Genomic DNA, 24,146 nt, shown 5'->3' with positions numbered 1-24,146 from the left:
TATAAAATAAAATTATAAAAAATTAATATATAATTTTCAATATTTAAATTTAATAAATTTTAAACCAAATAAACACAAAAATCACAGTATAAATTACATTTAATAAAATAAATCTTCAGCCATAAAAAATATACTTTCAAATTTTTTAGACATTCATATGAAGTACATTATCTCAAAAAAAAACTTCTTGTAGTTATTGGCATCAATGTTTAGTCCATGCCAACATTGTTCCAAGCAGGTACTTCATGGCTGCAAAACCACCACAGCTCCAATCTTAGTTGACAACAAAACCACCACAGCTATATTTCAATACAAAAGCATCTCAAACATTGATCCCTTCACTACAAGAATATGGCCGATTAGCTACCACAAAAAGAGTCATAAAATCGTCGCTAATCCGACGCAAAATATAATTTGTGACGGATTAGCTACTGCCTAGCAACTAATGCTTTCCTCGCTGATTACAAGTCACAAATCACTGAGGCAAACACAACAGTCGCTAATTCATCGGGAAGTTTTTTAGCTACCGAATAGATAGTCGCAAATCCATCACTAAAGTAAAAGCTAATTCCATAAAAGAAATGGACTAAACGGTAGTCGCTAATTAGCGACAAACTTTACTGCAGCAGACTCATCGCTAAATGCAAGCTAACTTCGTAGACAAAATGGAATGATTAGTTGACGCTAATTCGAGAGGAATTTTTCTGAAGCTACTCTGTCGCAAGTTCTCCGCTAATATGATCGCAAATCTGTCACATTTTGTAGCAAATCTATAGCTAATCTTTAAAAATCCTTAATCAAGTTTGTAGGAATTTTGTCGCTAAACCAAAGCTATTCGAAATGAGAAAGTAGAGTTATGAAATAGTCGTTAATTTGCTAGGAAATAATCTGTAGTCAATTAGTTGTAATACTATCGCAAAATGTCATCGCAAATTCCTTTTAAACTAGTAACAAATCAATAAGTATCTCACACTACAAAAAAATCTGGCTTTTGCTATGCTTTTAAAGCATTCCAAATATGCAAAAAGTGTAGCGATATCTTTTCACCACGCTTTTTTAGAAACGTGCCAATTGAGTTAGTGTTAACTACGCTTCGAAAGCGTGCCAATAGGAGACATAGCCACGCTTTTGAAGGGAGAAAATAAGAAAGTATAAAAAGAATTGATTTTTTTATTGATTTACATAAATTATTTACATGCTATAATTATAATTAAAAAAATTACAATTCTATAATAAAACTAATAATTTAATTTACATACTGCAAATGTAATACCAATAAACCATAACAACCTCTTTGTTTCCAGCTGAAATATGGAGAAAAATGCTTGATCCATTTTTGGAAAAAATTTACCGAAAAACCATCAATTGAGTGTTGATTACCTCATCAGTTCTGCAGATTACAAAAAAGTAACACGAATCAATAGAAAAATAGAAAATTTTGTGTCCATACATGAGGTCATAGAATTATAAGCCAAACTAACACATGATGAAAAATTCCATAAATGGATTCATAGAAGATGATCACCAAAGAAGTAGTAAGAAATTCAACAAAAAAGAAAAGAAAAGAACTTTAATAATTATAAAGAATCCAACAACAATCAAAATCAAAGGCACTGCACTATACTACACAACATCATGTGATTCTTGTTTGCACGCAAAAAAAATTAATCAAGATAAACAACAGAATCAAATAGAAGAAAACAAGATGAGAAATTAAAGTAGAAACTTTACCAAGAAACATAAACAGGATTCATTTTCAGCTTCTCTAAACAGAAGAGAACAGGATGAGTCGAAAATAGCATGAGCCAGAAAATAGCTGAATAATTGATAAGAGATGTTGAAAAAAGAGAGTACAATAATTGACTATTTAACACTGACCAAAAATCAAACAATTAATTCCCATTAAAAGAGATTGCATCAGAAAACAGATTCAATAACATCACTCTACAGTAGTAATTTGTGCAAGTTCAACCAACTAAATCAGTAGAGGATGTTAACCTTCTTTCCACGCTCTTGCCAACAACCTCATAAACTAAATAATCTTTTCTCAAAAGAATCAGCAAAGTTATCGTCTTTAAACAAGTCTTAATTATTCGTTTTAATTACAACCTTATACTTTTATAAAAATTCGAACATAACCTCCTCTAAAAATAGAACTTAGCCACCCATACGGGTTCTCTCTTTCTCAACATTTCACCAACCTTTTATCAGCAAGTACCACAACAATATATTCTCAAAATACTTGATAATAGTATAAAAATCAATTTTTAAACCCTATACCCAGGGTAGTTACCAAAACAACATTGGTAGCCTAATTTCAATTTTATTTTTAAAATATCAAATGAATTAAGAATTGCACAAACTTTATATCCATATGACCGTCTCGGATTAAGCTTTCTATTAAACTAAAAATCATAATTTTTTGCTTACTCTAACTTTGGGAATAGAAACAAAACTGTGACTGCTCTGCAGTGTCTTAAAATCAGAAAACAGCAACAACATGTGATATTCAAAATTCAATATAAAATCCAAGTTAAATCCAATGACCTTAAAAATTAATGTGGTTCAACTTCACTCATTCAGGTTTCTTTTCCAATTGGTTCCAGATCAATATCGTTTTTAATGAAGGAGTTATATAACTTAGAAGTTGAGTAATTTTCTACAGAATTCTGTTTTAAAAGTTAATGAACATATCCTCTTTCAAATCCCATAACTTACTCATTAAAACATTGACAGCCCTAAAATTTAAATCACATATGCTAAACATACTTAAATTTCACCTCCAATTAGTTCCATCTCAATAACTATCCAGAATCCAAAGTTATAAACTCTCAAAGTTACTGATTTAAGAAAACAGAATCTGGCTTTTACTGCATAATGCATCATCTTTCAAAAAGTCATATCTTTAAAACTACAAGTCCAACTATTCTGAAATTTTACGGAATTAAAATAATAGGAGTAAAGTTTAATTTAAAATTGGTTTCATTTCAAAATTCAATTTGAAACACACACAGCAGAGCCAACAAGTTACTGCTATTCTAAAAATTCTACAGTAAAAAACATATTCCACAACCATAACTCAAAAATTCACCATAAATCATATACTTAACAAAAAGGTCTTAAATTCCCCAGTCCAGCTCTTTATATTCCCAAGCTTAATCCAGACTTGGTCTCACGCAATTCCGATCATCATAGAATTAGTTATAGCTTTTCAAAGTTACCGATTTCATTTAAAGATAATGCAGGAAATCAGATTTTTCAGTTTAACTTTGAAAATCACAACTAATTCTCCAGCTAATTCAAACTTCTCAAAATTAAATTCCAACAACGAATTTCATCCTAGTTTACTTAGCTTTTACTCTCTTATCATTTTGATTACTGTTGAATATCTGATTTACTTCCAAAGTTTTCATTTAATTTCAAAACTCATATTCTCAGCAATCAATTCAACATTTCAAGATTCATTCCTCCAAATATTCTCTAAACCCAACTCCAATCAATCACCAACTAAGTCCATTACAATAATCATATAACCAGTTTAATAACAATTAACAAAAATTTCAATTTAATCCATCAAAATACAGAATTCACAACAATCTCTCATCAAACAATTCATAAACCACGCATGATCAATTTCACAAAATCAACAAATTCAATCAAAGTTCCAACCAAAATCTCAATCATTCCAATCACAATCTCAGCCACAATTCAGCATTCATATAATCAATCAATCACTCACAACTATTATACCTATTTACAGTTATCCAATAAACTTTGTCGGCATTCTTAAATTAAAACCGTTTAAATTAAATCCCCTACCTCGATTAGCCGAAATTTGATAATTAAGAGCAGCAAACCCCTCTTTTGTTTTAGTTTGTAGCAGCAACAGACTCGAACCAAACTAGCAGCAGCAGCAGCAACTCTAATAGTTCTTTATTATCATCAACACTATCTCCTATGATAGTTCCATCAGCAAACAGAGAAGGCAGAGCAGGAGTGTTAAACAGAGACATGGGTTTTCCTTACCAGAACAGAAAAAGACTAAGGAACAAAATGGAAGTAGCGCAAATTCAAGAATGGAAACAACAGAGTTACCGGTAAATTTGTCCTGGTTTCGGCAACGACGACGACAGCAAAATAACACAACTCCTCTCCCTTCTCACATTCTGTTCGATCGACGGAGGCAGAAGCGGCAAGAAAGAATAACAATAATCAAAATAGGTCGTGAATGGTACAGAATTCAGAGACAAGGACGTGAGGTGAAATATTAATAAAACTAATTTGATTACTGTTAATAGATTAGTTTACAAAATAAGGAGTTCAAATTAATAATAAGTCATAACTTATTCATAATAGAAATCACTTAAATTAAACTATACAATTCTTACTTATTTTTCAATCACTAAAATTATGCAAAATGTTCCATTATGATAAAATTACTTAAGAATCTTATTTGATTTAAAAATGAAGTTATCTCCAAATCTATTTAATTATTTCTAATAAAATAATTTCTAAAATTATAAAGTTTAAATTTAATAAAATAAAATCACAATCTATTCATATTTAGATTTTCAAAAAATGCAGGATGTTACAATGGGTACTGCCGGCGAAAGAGAGAGAGAGAGAAAGAGAGAGAGAAAGAGAGAGAGCTCAAATGAGAGGAGAGGAGAGCTTTCGGCGACAGCAACAACAGGAGGAACAAATTGAATAGGGCTGAACCGTCGAACAAAGCTTCCACGCGCGATGTTGCACCCACGGTTTGTCCCTGGAGGAGAAGAGTTCGACGATGACCGAAGAGGGATGGTGGGCTGCTGCGACTGCGTTCAAAGGAGGTTTAGTAACACTAGGGTTCTCCAATTTGAATTTTCAGAGGAAAAGAGAGGGGTGGAGTACCCTCATACACGTAATACTATTGGCCTTTTTATTTTCTACTGCTAATGAATATAGGTAATACTATTTGCCTTTTATTTTCTACTACTAATGATACATTTGATTTGGGTTTTTATTTTTTATTTTTATTTTTAGTATTTTTATTTTTTAGATTTTGCGAAGAAAAAAAATAAAAATAGCAGGTAAAAATAGAAAATAAAATTTTATTATTTTTACTATTTTTTACAAAATTCAAAATACAAAAAATATTAAAAATAAAAACATAAATCAAACAAATACTAATATTTTAGAGATTTAAGACAAATTCAGCAATAATCTTGAAAACTAAAAGCTAGTGATAGAATTTTAGTGAAATTTACATTTATATTGATAATGGTATATAATTAAAATATAATTAATTTGAAAAATAGAAAAAACAAAAATTAAATTAAATTATATATTTTTGTATACTATATAATTAGTATTTGTTAAATATAGTAATTAGAAGCAAATGGCTGAGTGACAAGTAGAGGTTGTTTTTGCTCTAAGGTTCTTGGTAGATCGGTTTGCACCGGTTCTTGCCGGTTTGATCCGATTCTTACCGGTTCATACCGGTTTTCTTTCTTAAACGGTTCAAAAAGTAAATCAAACCGAATTAGAGTCCGGTTCACTAATTTTCTAGTCGAACCGGCCGGTCCGGTTTGATTTTTACAACTATAATAGCAAGTGTGGCGGAGACATTTTAAAAGTTTTTTCACGCAAATCGGTTTGTACCGGTTCTTGCCGGTTTGATCCGATTCTTACCGGTTCATACCGGTTTTCTTCCTTAAACGATCTAAAGAGTAAATCGAACCGAATTAGAGTCCGATTCATCGATTTTCTAGTCGAACCGGCCGGTCCAGTTCAATTTTTACAACTATGATAGCAAGTGTACATTTGTATATATGTGTTATGATTATAAATTTGAATGTGTTATTTGTAAAGTTTGATTATATGTGGTTTTTTGAGTTACTTTTTTTTCTTTTGTTTTCAAATTTTTATTTTGATTTTTTTTAAAAAGAATTTAAATTTTAAAAAATCTTTTATGAGGTAGATAAGATTTTTTAAAAAAAAATACGAAAATATTTATGTAAATATCAATGATCTTATATTAAAATAATTTGTATTACTTTTTTAATGATTTTTTTTGTGAATTTTCCATGGATTTATATAGTGGTTAGTGATTAGTAGCAACATGGGACTAATATTTTTTCTGACAAATTAGTAACAACATGAAATAAGCGAGAAAAGTATATCAGTTGTTAAACGGTCGCTAATTCCTCACTAAATAAGCTTTTGATTAGTGACTCAATTGCGACCAGTTACTTATAAAATTTTCTCGATCAGTTTTGGATTTGTTATAACTCTGCGACGGATTTCCAACGAGATTAGCGAGTAATTTGCTACAAAATAGGTAGGATATAGCTTTTACTTTGCGACAAGATTGCAGTTGCCAAGTCGCTCGCTAAATTAAACTTGCGACAACTTAGCGACAAATGTATTTCGCCCGCTAATCAGCGACTTGAAATCAGCGAACGAACTGTGTCAGTTGTTAAACGGTCGCAAATTTCTCACTACTTATGTCCTAGGCACTCAATATCCGTATTTCCACTTTAACGACTAATTAGCGAGGAATAGTTCCCTAGCTAAATGATTTATCTGTTGCGACGAGTTAGCGACGACTGTTTTCTGTCACTACTCTTATTTTGAATTTTACAATATTATGTGACAAATTAGCGAGAAACTAGTTGCTCGCTAAAAAATAAAAGCTTTGGTGACAAATTAGTTAGGAAATTATCCATCGCAAAATGCATTTCAATTCTTCGTGACGGATTAGCTAGGAACGTTGTTCCTCACTAATTAGCCATTTCGCACAAAGTTTATTTAGCGACGAACTAGTGTGTGAATTATTTCTCGCTAATTGTATATCAAACACTTGCGACGGAATAGTGACAATAATATCACTCGTTACTTTACTTTTATTCGATTGAACCCCTAAGTGACTGATTTGTTAGAACATTGTCACTCGCTAATTAATTTGTGACAAATTAGCGAGGACATTTTTCCCGCTCTTTTTTTAGCCACAAAAGTCAATCTGCGAGAAACAAACTTACTCGTAAATCTCTCGCTAATCAGTCGTTTTTCTCAAGTTCGGGTATTTTGTGACCACTCATTAATTTTGTCGTTAGTGCGTCACTAATTTCTCGCAAGTTAGTGATAGATTAGTGACAAAATATATTTCTCACAAAAATTCGTCGCTAATTTATCAAATTCTTGTAGTGCTTCTCTTCTTCAACTTCAACAAGCAAACAATAACCTCAGATCCTCAGCAAACAATAGCATCAGCAACAAAATCATGAATAAATAACAAATAAATCAGAAATAACAAATAACAAATAAATCAGAAACAACAAATAACAAATAAATCAAAATAACCTCAGAAAATCAAAATAAATAAAAATCATGAATCCAGCAAACAAATAAATCAGAAAATCATGAACAGAAAATAAAAAATAACACATAAATCCATTCCAGCGAACAATAAACCAGCAAGCAGAGGAGGAAGGAAAGACTGCGAACAGAGGAGGCGAGGCTTACCGACGGCGAGGAGGAAGGCGAGCAACGGTGACAACAGAGGGAGCGACATCGGCGAACACAGAGAAGACGAGCTCGGCGATGACAAGAATGCGGTGGGGGCTGCCGTGGGGCTGACACGGTGGGGGCTGACGCGGTGGGGAGTTTGTGTCTTTGTGAAGAACTGAAGACTGAAGAAGAAGGTGGCTGCTCAAAGGGGGTTTGGGGGAGGATGGTGGCTGCGGCTTCCAAAGGAGGTTTGGGGCTGGATTCTTCTCTAGAGATCAAATTTCAGAGGAAGAAAGGGGTGGGATGATGGTATGAGATAGCGGCTAGGGTTTTCAATCAGGGTATTTTCTTTCATATATAGGACACTAAAAACGGCGACATTTTGAGTGTAGCGCTGAACCGAAAACCCTTAAAAAACCCGACCGGTTCTGACGGTTCACCGGTTAATTGCCGGTTCGACTTGTTCTCTAGCCATTTTTTTGCCAGACGATTTTTAAAGTCAATCGAACTGACTATATGACCAGTTCCCGATTAATCCGGTTGAACCGGCCGGTCCAGTTCGATTTTCAGAACTATGGTTAAAAATATAAGGAGTGAATTTAGGTGGATGTTACAATACTCCCTTATTATTTGGAGTTCTAAAATTCCATCAAACTTTACAACAATAAAAATTTATTTTTATATTAAATTTAATGCAAAAAACTCTTTATCCTGAACGTGATTTCTCTCTCCTTTTCTAATACCAAAACCTGCCTCTTCACTTCCTCTTTTTATTTCTCTCTCATCTTTATTTATTTATTATTTATTAAACAACGTTTTTTTTATTTTAGTGTCTTATTAGTGTTGGATTTTTTACTGAAATAAAAATAAGAAATTATTATTTTCTATAACAATTTTTTTAAAAAAAAATTCACTTTTTTTAAGAGGTTTATAAAATTTGTCTAACAAATGTAAATTTTTGCATAGTATACAAAATTCGTCCATTACATCAAATTTATTCTTATTACATTATGATTTAGAGTGTATTAATATATTTTTACTTTTTTGGTTAATCTAATTTTATTTATATAAAAATTAATTTAAAAATTTTAATTTTAAATTATAAAATTTTTAATTAATTTAAAATTATAAATAGATATAATTAAATTTAATTTGATAAAAATAAACATAATCGTATTATTATACTTATATGATTAATTATGTTTATTCAATTTTGAAAAATTAAGTATTTAAAAGCGTTAATTTAAAATTAAAAAAGGTATTCATCTATTTTTAATAAATGTTCTCGCATTATTTTGTTTTGAAAAAGCACTGCAACTACTATAATCTTTTAAGTGTTTCAACAAAAATTTCAGAACATAATTACAAAATAATTCTAAATAATTAAAAATAATATCAAATTCAAATAAAAAATATATAGATAATTATAAGCCAGTATGAGTTGTGGCTTAATTTTAATTTTTCATTATTAAAGAAAAATGGGAGATAATAGAATAACAAGCTTTATTTATGTGAAATAATAGAATAATCAACTTTAAAAAACATATTTTAGTATTGTTTGATGTCTTTATTTATAAGTCTAATTTTTAGAGCTTTATCTAAAGGTATTTTGTCTTATAATACTTAATGCTTAGATCTTAATTTTTATTATGGTATTTTTTATGTTTAGATTATTTTTTTACAATTGTCATTCATGAAAAAAGACGAGACAATGGATGAATGTAAGTATAAGTATGAGGATGTTATTTTTAAATTAGTCGTTAATTTAATAATTAGCTATAAATAACCTATTTTTAATGTTGGTTATTAAACTGACTTATAATTTTATCATTGTCAATTGATTTAGCGACTCACAGTCTCATAACCTAATATTTTTCTTCGGTTGCTAAATTGGTAGCTAACTTAATTATTAATAACTAATTGGTTAGTGATCGATTAGCTAACAAAAATTTTTACCCTAACTTTTATATTGGTTGCTCAGTCAACCTCTAAATTTGCCATGAGTAACTTATTTAGCTATTAAAACTTTTCTAATCATCCCAAAGCTTTTTTTTGTCTTGATTGTTAAATCGATCACTGATATTTTATTTAAATATCATCCATTTTTACTTAGAAAATATCTATTCGATAACAAAATCGATGGTATAATAGGTTAAAATAAATTTTTTGCATAGCGCACTTGATTTTTCTATTATAAATGCCAATAATATACATTACGATAGACTGATACTTAATTAGCGGTTACTCGAAGTAATTATGAAAATCGATCATTTAAACTATAGTTCATAATAAAACACAAATAGCATGATACAATGATAAAATTAGTAAAAATATAATAATTTAGATTAGAATTATATAAAATTGTAAACGAGACATGCATATAATCCAATTCAGTTTAAGATATTAGTATAATTTTAGTTGACTTACTATGTATATACTGTACCAATAGTAAATCGAATAAACTTAATTTGATTTATTATTGATACAAATTATTGACATTTCTTACTTTTTAAATTAACCATTTATTTATTTTTTATTAATTTTAAAACATCCATATTTAGATTCAAATAAAATATAAAAAAATCAAAACAAATAAAAATAAAAATTTAATTTTTATATTTTAGTTCAAATAATTAAAAAAATAAAAAACGAGAGAAAGGGGCGTATTTTTAATTAATCTTTAAATTTATATTTTAAAATTAATCCTCAAAAGTAGTAACTGTATCATTCTAAATTCAAATATAAATTTTTAATATTTAAGATAATCAAACAACTTTAATTTTAAAAGAACATTTTTGTATTTTAAAAATTAACTAATATTATAGGTTACTTTTTTAAAATTAAATTATATTTTTAATTCAAATTCTAACTTAAAATGAATTTGGGACAAAAGAAAATGTAAAATAAATTTTAATAACCCAATATTAAAACATTACTGAATGTATCCGAAAATAAAACAAAAATCAATAAAAAATATTTTTCTCTCTCTTCGTATTTAAGAGTCTTTGAAATTTTAAATGCTAACTTTAGTCTTTCTTTTACTCATGGAGTTTTAAAACTCCATTTATCTATGGAATACCTAATCGCATCTCGTAAATCTAACAGAAACAAATTTGGTTAGAAACTTGGCTTGTTTTAGATAAGATTAAGAAGAATCCTAAAGAATTGATGTCTGTAATCTTTGAAAAAGATAATGAAAATTATATCATAATTGTAGTAGAAACTGGATATAAGTTATATTGTACAAAGTAATTATACTATGATACATAATTGTGTTCTCTTTTTTTCTCTATTCTATTTTTATTTTATTCGTTATAAAACAAAATTAAATTATATCTTATATAATCAATATCACAGACATAGCCATAATAAAATTGCCGAATTTATTTTGATATTTTAAAAAGCCTAAAAAACGATTCAATCTTTTTTTTTTAGATCATTGAAAACTCTTAATGGTATATTTTACAGAAATATAAATTTGCTCATAGACAAACATACAAAATACAATTTTAAATTTGTTAAGGGAAAAAGACAAAACACATACAAAATATTACCTATGTGTAATAGGGAACTATTTTTCATCACTTAAAACGTAGCATCTTAGGGTATTAAAAAGAGATGGATTAGTGTCATCATGTAGAAGACTGTCACTATTTCTTTGACTGTTTTTTGCATTGGAACAAGCAAAACAATTTGTGTTTTTCAAGAAAAAAAAACATATTTTGTATTTTGTAAACATGGCAATCACTGCTTTTTGCATACATGTTTGGCATGTGTGAGTTAGGAAGATTGGTTTATGCACATTATAAATCACATTCTATCTATCTGCGTTTTGTTAATAGAGAGTATTAGATAGTTCATGAATTTGAATAGAGAGGAGAGTAGAGTGGCACTAGAATTTTGTTAGTGCCCCTTTTTTCGTGTAAATTTTTTTGGATGTAATTTTTTTGTTAAAATGATTTGTGATTTTACTCTAGTTAAAAAACATATTGTTAAATATCTGTATAAATTTTAGCGTGTAAGTATTTTTCTATTTTATTCATAAATAATTTTATTTTTCTATTGTATTATTATAATATTATTATTACAAATTATTATAATTATTATTATAGTTATTATTATATTCTTCTTATATAATATTACTATATAGTATTACTGATGGTGTTATTATTATTATTATTATTATTATTATTATATTATTATTATTATTGATAGTTATCAATGGCTAAGAGAAGAGAGTTGAATTTTGGATTCTGTCTTTTTAATTTTTGCTTTTAATTTTGTGTTATGTAGAGATACTGTGAGTTAAAAAAAAAAAGAGAAAGACTTTGGTTTTATCTCCTGATGCAGTAAGAATCAGAACAGAGTTGTTTGTAAGATGAATTATAATGAAATGTTACTTGGTAGAGAAATCAGGAGATATTTTCTTTTTTTTCTATACAACAGAATCAGAAATAGAGAAGAGAATAGAGAATGACACACAGATGTATACTAGTTCGGTTACCCAATATAATGTAGCCTACATCTAGTCTCCATCACAATAGTGACGGAATTTCAATATCTTTTAATAGAATTACATTTACCAATTTACCCAATTCTATTTGGAACAAGTCTAGTTTCTAACCTAAACTGAATTTGATTAGGACTCACCCTAATTTTTAACTGCAAAGTGGTAACCTAACTTGTAAGGAAATTCCCTCCAGATCATGACAATAAAATAGAAATACATACAAAGAATTTCTGAGATAATTATGACTTTTTCTCCAAGTCTAGCTTTTTACTTTTTTTCACTCAATAGCTTTTTCATACAAATCTCACTAATTTACCTTTTACCATTAAAACTCAGATAGACTAAATTGAGAAAAAGAAATACAAAATGAAAATCATGAAAGAGAAGAATAAACAGCTCAGTGAGTTATGAAAATCTAAATGTTGTGCTCTCACTTCTTACTCAAATCCTTGGTCGTTCACCCCTTTAATAGAGGAGTGAAGTTTCCCGAGTTTGAAACCTTGCTTCAGCACCTTGTTTGACTTCTTCTCCCAAATTAGAATCAGCAGCGGCATTCACAGAGGAGAGAGAAAGTAGAAGCAGTGACCAACTCAGACATAAAACCTTACCTTCAATCTTCTCTTTCAACCTTTTTTTATCTTGCCTCTTGAATCTTGACTATGCGTTCTTGCTTTGGCACCAAGTCAGATTCTTGAGCGCTGATTTAAAGCAGAGCACCTTCAAGTTTACTTTTTTCATTTTCCAATTCGGTGCTTGTTCAGAGAAGATTTCTTCAATGCTCCTTGATGAAGCACAAATATAAAAACCTCCTTTTTGTGATTTTTTTTTGATGTAATCTTCCCTTCTCCTATATTCTCTTTGACATTTTCTTCTTTGCTTGAATTTAAAAATTTTCTTTTTGTTCTTCAATTGTGTCCTAGCAAAAAGCTTCTTTTTTCTTTCTTTTGTTTCAGAGAATGATGTGATGTGAAAGAAAATAGAAGAGAGAAAAGAGAAAAAAAAGATTTTGGCTTTCGATTATGTGAAGAGGTGTGGTTCAAATGAAATGAAAATTGAATCACTTAGTTAGAGATTAAGTTGGAGGGATGGAGTTGGATATGGACACCAATTGGGCTTGTGATGGTCTGGGGCCAATTTTTTATTTTTCTTTCATATGGTTTAGCAACTTATTGATGAACCAATTTTTGTTTATGCTGAATTTGATATTGAGGCAGAGTGTGTGTGGGCCGATATTTCATGTTTTTTGGGTCAGTATAATTAATTTATTTTCTGCACACTAAACAAAACACGTCACACAAACAATTTGGTATAATTCAATAATGTTTAATCATCATCTTAATTATAGTTTAATTTTCTAAACTCAACAATTATATTATTATTATTATTACATATAAGATAATAATTATTTTTGTCTACGGCAGCCTACGAAGATTTTGTTGTCCAAAAAATTCGATCTTTTAAAAACTTACAATGAAATCACTGCAACCGCACTAACAACAATCGAGTTCTTTCACGTCTTACCAATAGGTAAAGTGAAAGGATATTTTGCATTGTTATTTACTTTAATGAAAAGATAGAACAAAAATGCTCACATTTTACCTATTTATTAGTACCGATAACCAGGAATATACATGGATTGGGTGAAGTCGAGTTCGTCTTAATTTGGATCTGGCCCTAAATAATGATCGGCTCTATTTTTGAGATCTTTACTCGGTTCTAGACCCGATAAAATCACATTACTTTCGAGTCACACTAAAATTGGATCTAGATGGGTGAAAATCTGGGTCTTGATAAACTTTATATCAAAAAATTATTATACACTTATTTATAAAAGAGAAAAAATATATTTATTACCATAAAGTTGATATTCATATTTGAATTTGAATTTGTCCATAAATTTTAATTTTATGATTCTTTGACTTATTTTCTAATTCATCAAGTGTAATTAAAAACAAAACAATCAGTTAATAATTAATATAACATAATATTAAAATTAATTTAAAATATATATATACATCTTTTAATCTTCTAAGAATATATATGAATCGAGTGAAACCGAATTAGTCTTATTCCAGATACGACCTTAAATAATAATCGAATCAACTTTTAAAATTTTTATCTAATTCTAGAAGCAATGAAATCACATTAATTTGATCCCTAAAATATTCAAATCTGAATCAGATGTTTAGACCAAAACGAGTAATATAAACACCCCCACCAATGATATCCCAAGACCATGCCCAATTGAATAATACTCTCCTTTGTGGCATTAATTTGTCCATCATACATACTAATTCATCATTATCCATTCCTTTCTTGCAACTGAGTTAATATTTAAAGCCTTCATACGAAAAAGTGTGAATCAAACGTGATTCTAATCTAGCCAAAAAAATCTAACTTAAAGAAACTAGCAAAAGAATTTTTTTTTGGTGTCTAAATATGGAAAGAAACAAAATAAATACTATTCTATATTCGAGCGGATAATTTATTGGAGATCAACACAAGACTTAGACCAAATAACATGATTAGAGTTACTCTTGGCACCATATCTAGCCATTCAATCCGCAGCTCTATTTATTTCTCAGGACGCCCACTCAACGTGAACAAGCCAATGACGAGATAAAAGTTTCTGAATCTTATGAACCAAATCTGTTACTTCAGATGAATACCCACTTATAAGCTCATGCATGATGGGCAGAATATCAAGGCAATCCGTTTTATATATAATATCCCTCAAACTGTAATCTCAAGCTAAAACTAGCCCCCTCCAAATAGCAAATAATTCACATCTAATGATAGATAAGGGGGAATGCTTCCAGAGCAGTTCGAGATCCAATCTCCCTTAAAATCTCTAATAATACACCTAAATTCCGCTAAATTTGAATCCAAATACAAGTTTGCATCACAATTAACTTTAAAACGGTTGTCTACTAGTGGTTCCCAACACAGGCAATTTCGAAGAGGCCTAAAGGCATTGTTTCGATTCCTGTAAACCTGTAAGTCCTTGGTAGTAATTTTGGTCAAGGCAACAACCTTATGGTCTGTCAAAGGATTGTCAGTATTGAATATGTCATTGCACCTATGTCTTCATACCCACCAAAGTCCTGCACCAAAAGACACGTCATTGTTAGCCAAGGCCTTCCGAAATCACTCTTTAAGAGGAGTACCAACCGTCGAGTCTAGGATACTAGGATCCAACATATGCCAAATTGACTTTGATCATTGACCATCTCTAAGGCAATGCTCCATAGTCTCTTACATCTCTTACACATATCTGAAGAAGTTAAATGCCATTTAAATCGAAAAGTCTCGGTTGATAGAGTATCATGTAAGCCAAGTCACATAATAAATTTGAACTTCTCTAAAATGTTTGTATTCCACAATCGGTTTTAGTTACTATTGGCATTCTAATTTAATATTTTTTCTAATAACCATTTATAATCCTTCTTCATTGCACTATACTTTTTTGATGTTGTAGGTCACCACTCTCGCTATGACTCCAACTCAGTCAAAATTATTTTAATCTAAGAAGTTATTTAAATTCTCAAAAATATTTCAAAAAAACAAATTTCATAATTAGAAGAAATTACCACCAATTTAGAAATCCAAAGTCCCGGCACGTCTTATTCAGTTTTTTTTTTATGTTTGTGGTGTGCACTATTTGATCACTTGAAGTTATGGTCGAAGAGAAAGTTTAGGATAGTTTTTTTTATTAAAATTTAGCCAGAATTTAACTAGTAAAAAAAAGTGAATAGTCTCACATTATTAAATAAAATTTTATACTATTAAAAATATTAATAATAATTAATCGATGATTATAAATCACAAGACTTGCTAGTTTCCTACCACTCTTTATATTCGAAAGCAACTCTTAAAAAATTACCGATATGAATTATAAAATCCAAAAGTCTCGCAAATAAACTGATCTCATTGACACCTATATATAGCCATGCTTATGCATTATTTTGTAATCGATATATGTTCTTTTTGTAAATTTGATATATCTTGTTTACAAATGAGATAAAAAAAATTTAATTTTTATTTATCTTATTTAATGTTATAAATAACTAATATATTGATGAATATTTAGGTTATTTTATTACTAAAACATCCGTTTTTTATGATAAAAAAATGATAGTATAGTTCAAATGTGCGTTAGTATAAATTCAATAGTACAAGATTTTTTTATCAAATTATAAATTAACATGATGCATGTTAATTAATTAATTTGAGGAGACCAATCTAATCTATTTATTTTATTATATAAAAATTGAATATCTACATTTAATGATGGAGCTGATATGGCATGCTTCTGAGAGTATTTTTTAATTTATTTCTTTTAACTCATTAAATACAAGTTATTACGATAAACTAACTATATCAACTAATTGATTTGATTAGATATTTAAATATCATATAATTTATTATAATTTATATCAATTTGATTTGGTAATATTTTTTAATTTATTTATTTTAATATTCTGTTAGTATTTTTTAATTTATTAAACCAAATTTACTGTAATAATTAATTTGATTAATTTATTAGTCATTAAAATAATAAATCTATGAATAAAATAGGCAACTGAGATATTTTCAACTAATAATTAAATCAAATCAAATAAAATCATATATATTGAACAAAATTCAAATAATGTAAATTAAAGACTAAATTAAAATAAGATAATTTCTTACTTATTCATATATAGATGGCCACACAAAATTATAAGAATCGTAATTTTTATCATTCTTGCTATTTCAACTCTTCTTTTCTTCTTTTTTTTTGTTTTCTTTATGTATAATTTCTTTTATGTATAAATGTACCCAAAATGAGAAAGTACGGATGAGTGTTTTATATTTATATAGATACATGACTTTTATAGTTTTATTATTTATTGTAATAAATTTTGGAGATAATTTTTGCAAGTTATAATTTATTTTTTTATCTGTATATTCAAATTTTAAGAATAATTTTTTTAATTTTGTATTTATAAATAAATTATTTTCTACTTTAATATATGAATTTTTTATTGCGCAATTCACTTTAACAAAAATAAATTAATTTTTGAAAATTTAAACTTGAGCGCTTGCTATGGTTAAACTCAAACTTTAATTTATTTTATAATATTATTATATAAATATTTAGGTAATTATATATTTTTTGGTTATTTTAAAAATTATTATATAATTTTAAGATCATTTAATTATGTTTAGTTTTTTTAAAAGCATTGTCATTATTGAAGAGTAACTAATGTTTATGATAGTCTAAAATTAAGAAATAAAAATACAAAATATTAATATACTAAGTTTTCGAAGTATAAATCTTGAAGTAAATATATGTGATTAAAATTAATAATCATAATTAAAAGTCTTTATTTTATTACAATTTGTTCAGGACATATTTATCTTAAATTTTATTTCTTTATTAATTAGTATTCTTTTGTACATTTAATTGTCATTAATTTATATAAATTAAAATGTATAACTTAAAAAATAGATACATGTCTAAAAATGAAAAAAAAAAATTTTAATAAAAAGTTTATGTTGCTTTAGCTTTTTTTGGCATCATATCTTACATTTTTATTATAATTAAAAGTTAGAGGTAAATTTTTAAATATAAATTAGTGAAAAAAATATAATACTTAATGAATTATCATAATCATATTTAAAGGTATTTAAGTTATTTTCATATAATAAAAGTGATATGCTTCAAAAAATATTTGTATATAATTTAATAAGAAATATATGAGATATTTATCATAACTTTTATTTTTAATAAAAATATCATTGTATTAAAATGATGCATTTTAAAGATGTATAAATGAGATTTTTATTAAAAAAAAATTTACAAGATAGTAAATACATTTTTATTTTAATTTTATCCTTAATATTTAATTTTAATTTTATCTTTAGAGTTTCAATATGTTTCAATTATACCATTAGAGTGAACAATATTAATTATAACTAATCAATTATATTATCTGATTTGAACAAAATTAAATAAATATTAAATTATTTAATAAAAAATAAATAAAAAATAAAATAAATAATTTAATTTAAATTATTCGCTTATTATTTTCTATATCTAGGAATCAAGATGTGCTTTTATGTATTTTGTTAATAGTTCTTAAACAAGTTACTATTTTATTTACTAACATTTTAATTTTTTTATAATATTTTCATAAAACTTGATTAATAAGTTCTTCTTCACAATGTTTTTCTTGAATTTTTTAATAAAAATATATCTTAATTTTTTTCTTTCATCTTTTATATTCATTGATTATACTAATTTTTTTACAGTATATTTTTATCAACTACATACATTATTTTCTGTCTTTTTTTTTTACTTTTTTAATTATTTTATTACCTTATTTTTAATTATTTATTTTACTTTCACTCCTCATATCTCATATATTTATTGTATTTCACTTCATCTTAATTTTAATTTCATATTTAACTTTTAATTATATAAAATTTAATAATTTCTTTCAAAACATGCTCAAATATATTATCTGTTATATACAATCATTAGGATAAATAAACAAATATAAATTGAATATATAATTTAATTTTAATTTAAATTAAAAACTAAATGAATTGTCAGAAAAATAGCAATCAATTTTATTTTTAATTTCTCTATAATTTATTTAAAAGTAAAAATCTCTCTATAACCACTAATATCGCCGATAACAAAATTATAAGTCTTTATAAAATAAAAAATAGGACAATTTACCTATATAAAATAATACAGAGAAATCTTTATCTGATTACAACATTTGCAAACTGGTTACGTGCATGTCCTTTTCTATTATTATGTAATCCGTGGGAGCTAACCACGGTTTCAAAATTAAACGTAAACCGTTGCTACCTGGCACGATTTACTTGTGAGAAAGATTGATCATAAACCGTGGCAGACCACCACAGTTTAGTAAGGGAGATAAATATGCATAAAACCTTGTAAGCAGCCACGGTTTATGAAATATTTTGAATGCATAAAACCTTCTAAGCAGCAACGGTTTATGAAAGATTTTCAATAGGCATAAATCCTTGTTAGCTGCCACGGTTTATGAGGAGAGGAATTTTATATATATGTGAGTGAGATTCAAGCTGCTGAAGAGATCAATCTCACAATGGCAAGTGAGAAAGAGAGTTTTCTTGTCTTAGTGCATTGCTCGGGAAAAATCAAAAGAAGCAAAAAATATAGTGTGAAGTTCATTGATAGAGAACCATTGAGTGTTTTCATCAGTTCATCAAGCACTTTGTCAGATGTGAAGAACAGCATCTTGCAAAAGTTTGGGGTATTTGGGAGCAAGTGGGTGAAGAAGCTATTCTACAAGATTTCCATCGCAGTTGTCTCGAGCGGTGTTAAGTATGATACGTTTGTGCTAACGGTTGATGAAGATATTAGGGTTCTATTTCAATGTCTTAGGATTTTTCTGGAGGTCAGAATACATGAGTTGTTCGCGAAGTTGGAGGTTGGTGTCGATAGTTTTGGGGCATCAGGTCCAAGATTTCCAGCTGAAATTCGTCCAAGGCTCCCACGGTTTATGAACATATTGAAACCGTGGTTAGCTCCCACGGTTTACATAATAAACAAAACAAAATACTCTCGTAAGGAGTTTCCAAATATTGAAATCAGGTAAAGGATTGTCTCATTTTATTATTTAAGTACATTGCCCAAAATATATATATATATATAGAATAAATAACACATATATAATTTTAAAGTTATTAATCATAGACTATGGATAAATTTAAAAAAAATCTTATGGATCAACATGTAATTTTTTGATATTTTTATTTTTTTCTAAAATTTTTCAGACTTATCAACATTTAAGTTGCCTATATATTACTTCTCAAAATATTATGATTTCACAAGTTATAATATGTGGGATAAATCACCTTTATAAACTATTTACAAACCAATTTTACGTATATCCTCCAAAGTAAAAAAAGCTACGTGCATGTCTCAATTTACATATCTATATAAATCGAATTTATGAAGTTCAAATTATGTGTTTTCATAGTAAATCAAATATATAAGATTCGAATTACTTGGATGCTATCTATGCTACTAAATCGAATGAAGGAGATTCGATTTATAATGAGTTGGATTGCTACTAAGTGAGTATAAATCGAACCTTATTGCTTTGATTTAGCATGGACCATATAAATCAAAATTTATAGATTCGATTTAGTAGGGGATGACATAATTCGAATTCTTTAAATGCAATTTACAATGCCAAATAATTAGAATCATATAGATTCGATTTACTACTTATTACCCTAATTCGAATTCATTAAATTCGATTTATATAAAAATGTAAATAGAGACAATTAGGTAACGTTTTTGGATTTGGGTGATTCAAGTAATTTTGGGATAGCTTTAGTTTATCAACGTAAATTAACCTAATATATAATATTAGTTATTGTTATATATATGAAAAATGTGACTTATTTATGCATTGTTTGGATTAGAAGAATTTGTAGAAAAATAAAATGTTGGAGAAGAAAATGGATAAAAAAATTAATTTATTGTTTGGATCAACAAAAAAATTGAATGGAAAACATAAAAGTGTATAAAAGTGTATGTGGAGCTCATGTAATTTTTTTCTCTTCAAAATTGCAAAAAAAAAAAAAACTTATGCAGAAGTGCAAATATGGGTAAAAATATAGAGTTACCATTTGAATTATAATTTATATATAATATATAAAAATATTAATATAATTTTACTCTATTATAATTTTTTCTCTTCTTACTTTTCCTTCCATCCAACCAAAAGAAAATTTTTTTCTATTTTCTTTCCATTCATTTTTTCTTCGTCTAAACAACACACAAAAAATATAATTTTTTTTTATTTTCTTTCTTCTCATTTTCTTTCTTTCCATTTTCTTTCCTCTTATTTTTCATCTTATATTCAAATAATAGCTTAGTATTTATCTATTTATCTTCTATTAATATTGTTACAACAAGAATACATGTGACTTTATAAAAATGATATCACATATACTTTGATTATTTGAGAATTTATTGAGTAGCTAGAACAACTCCACGTCACGAACCAATGAATGCTAGCAATAGGGATGATCACAAAAACGACCAAAGGAGGTATTACTCGCATTTTGGGACTAGATGGGGACTCGTGAAATCCTCATGACATGCCATGCGAAAATGGATGGGAACTAGGGGTGACAAACGTGTTGAAATTCGTCGGGCCGACTAGGCGGGTTGGATTGGAAATTTGAGACCGCCAAACTTAAAAAGCCGACTTACCCCCGCATCAGGGCCTTTTTTTACAAATTTTTATGATGTTATTTATCTACAAGAGGATGAAGATGATAATTGAAGATGTTCTAAGTTATATTTTGGATTGTGTTTTATGTTTGATTGATTATAAACTTGAAGATTTTTAATTATATATTGGATAATATTTATTTTGCTTTAGACAATGTTGATTTTATTATTTTGTTTCAAAAAATTTAGTTTATAATTATATTTATTACATATTTAAAATTATAAAGATTTTAATGTGTGTGAATTTAAAAATTATAATTTTTTTATATTTTTAGAAATTATAAATTTATTGAAATTGTTGTGAAATTATATATACTGTTTAATATTTAATGTTTTAATATTTAATGGTTTATAAAAAAAGGAGAGCCCGCCAGCCAATTATTAGGCGAGGCAGAAGAGAAATTCAGAACTGCCTTATTAGGTGGGGCGGGGCGGGCCAGCCCACTAGATGGCAGACTTTTGGTGAGACAGGGCGGACTTTTCCGTTTGTCACTCCTAATGAGGACACAGACATAAGTACTCGCCCCATAGAACCTATTAAATATACGCGAATATAAAATTATTAATTTATCCTAATTTATATATACATAAATCCATTTCTTGAATTTAGTAACCCTACTTTCTACCTCTAATTCAAAATTTTTCTTTTTCTTCCAGACTCATTCTCAGTCTCGATCCCCTCTCTCTCTCTCTAACTCACTTTCTCTGCCTCTCAAATTCGTCACTACGTTGGTCAATATCATTTCAAAAAACTATGTTATGTTATTATGTTGAAATAAGTTTTTATGTTTTCTCCTTTTGAAATATTATTTTTCATAACGAATATGTTATAAATTATGTTGAATTATATTGAATTGATTATTTTATGATTATTATATTATATTTTTTGTGTAATTTTTTAAAAAAATTTTCAAAGAACAGATACTCGAGAAGATCTGCGTTCCCTAAAGGGTAATTAAGCAGGAACTTGCAATGACGGAGAAGGAATGTGGACATTTTTTTAAAATAGTAATGAGGGATGGAAAAGGGACTTCTCACGCTTTCATGAGTACTCATTACCATATCTAACTAGCAACATAGATCCAATCTGAGCCGATTTAAGAAGGGACACGTGGACTTCATCTGCATTGGGCCTTTAAGATAATGAACCTAAGTCGAATTTGGGACCCTAACAATGTATTTTAGTTGATCTTACTTGCATTGAGGTCTTACTAGATCCAAATATATCTTAGATTAATATTTTGAGTCATTGTTATAACAAATACTATACTATTTAATATTATAACACTTAGCATATATAAAAGTTAGATATATTTACAAGACATTTTTTAATTCAAATTAAAAAAATTAATTATCTCTTTTTTTAGTCTTAAATATTATTTTCTAATGTAACAAAAAAGTAAAAATAACAATAATCATTCACATAATTAAAATAGATAATCTTAATATATACATGACACTATATATATTAAGGATTATTATATGTAATATATAATTTTTTTCTTTTCTGTAATAACTATTTGTATAATTTATTGAACAATTTTTTCATCTTAATATTTAATAAATTTAACACACAAAATATTATTTAACATACAAAATAAGTAACTTAAGTCATCATTTAAGACAATAAGTAAAATAGTGTAAATACTTATTTATTTATTAGTAGTAAAAAAATATGTAAATAGTATAAAAATAATAATAAAGGTTATTAATTAAGTTAATTACATAATTAAAAAATTATGAAGAATTTTTTAAATAATAATAAAAAATAAGATCACTATTATCACATATTACAAAATTTATGAAAAGAATTTTGGATAATAAATCAATTCTCAATAGATTATACATTAATTCTGTAAAAAATAAATAAATAATCAATACATTGGATATTATTATTTACGTACTAATATAATATATATTATCAATTATTGAGCTTATAATTAATTTTTAACTCAATTTTTGGTAATTAATATTTAAATGATTGAAATTATTAAATGTTGAATATTTTGCATCTAACCAATTAATTTTTTTATTGAAATTAAAAAGAGATGAGTTGTTAATCAATTCTAAATTTAAAATTAAATTTGAGTAGAAAACTAAAAAATATTTTAAATTTTATCTCACTAACCAGAATTCCTTTTAAGATAAGAAATTACTTTGTACATCATATATATTGTAGGATAGTATGGTCATTTGTTATTTTTTAATGATAAATATTGTCAAATAAAATTGTGTAAGAAATTAGAAGAAAATGTATTTACAAGTTTAGAAAATATTAATTTATTTTCTAATAGAATAAATTATATTGAATAATAAAAGTTGTTATTGGTTTCTTTTTACATTAACTAATACTCAACGATAGTGTTTTAGTACACCATGTTATCAAAAAATATTAATCAATCTAATAACTTTTGTAATGACATAAATTTATGAATTTAAAAATTTAAAAATCATTTCATAAAATGTGAAGTTTTAACAAGTAACAATGTTGATCATATTATTTTGAATTTAAGAATGAATACGATACCAACAAATAAAATTGTCCCATGTAAATTTTAATAAAGACAAAAGTCCATAAGTATTGCTATTAATAAAAAATTATTTTATTTTAAAGACAAATATAATTTTTTTCTACGAATTTCCTAACTCGGCAAATCGAGGACTAATCCACCATATATTGATGCTCTATTTATTAAAGATCTATCGCTAACTAATAGATTATTATACACACATGATGAGATTCGAATTCCAAATACTTATTTAAGCGGACAAAAGAGATGGTCATTCAACCAATCCAAATTGATTAAAACAAATATTAATTATTTTAATATTTTTGTGTTGTAAAATATTTAT

General features: G+C 27.2%; 1 long non-coding RNA gene across 1 annotated transcript; it reads right to left on the bottom strand.

Annotated features, from left to right (window-relative positions):
- Positions 1 to 954: 954 nt before the first annotated feature.
- Positions 955 to 4,248, bottom strand: LOC107469064 (uncharacterized). The gene is made up of 3 exons (XR_001588065.3): positions 4,096 to 4,248; positions 3,820 to 3,955; positions 955 to 1,390 (listed from the first exon to the last, which is right to left on the bottom strand). It is a non-coding gene; the product is annotated as an uncharacterized LOC107469064 (long non-coding RNA).
- Positions 4,249 to 24,146: the final 19,898 nt, after the last annotated feature.

The sequence above is a fragment of the Arachis duranensis genome, chromosome 10 (genome assembly GCF_000817695.3).
Source record: "Arachis duranensis cultivar V14167 chromosome 10, aradu.V14167.gnm2.J7QH, whole genome shotgun sequence".
In the NCBI taxonomy this organism is placed as follows: domain Eukaryota; kingdom Viridiplantae; phylum Streptophyta; class Magnoliopsida; order Fabales; family Fabaceae; genus Arachis; species Arachis duranensis.
This window is presented reverse-complemented; position numbering and strand designations above follow the sequence as displayed.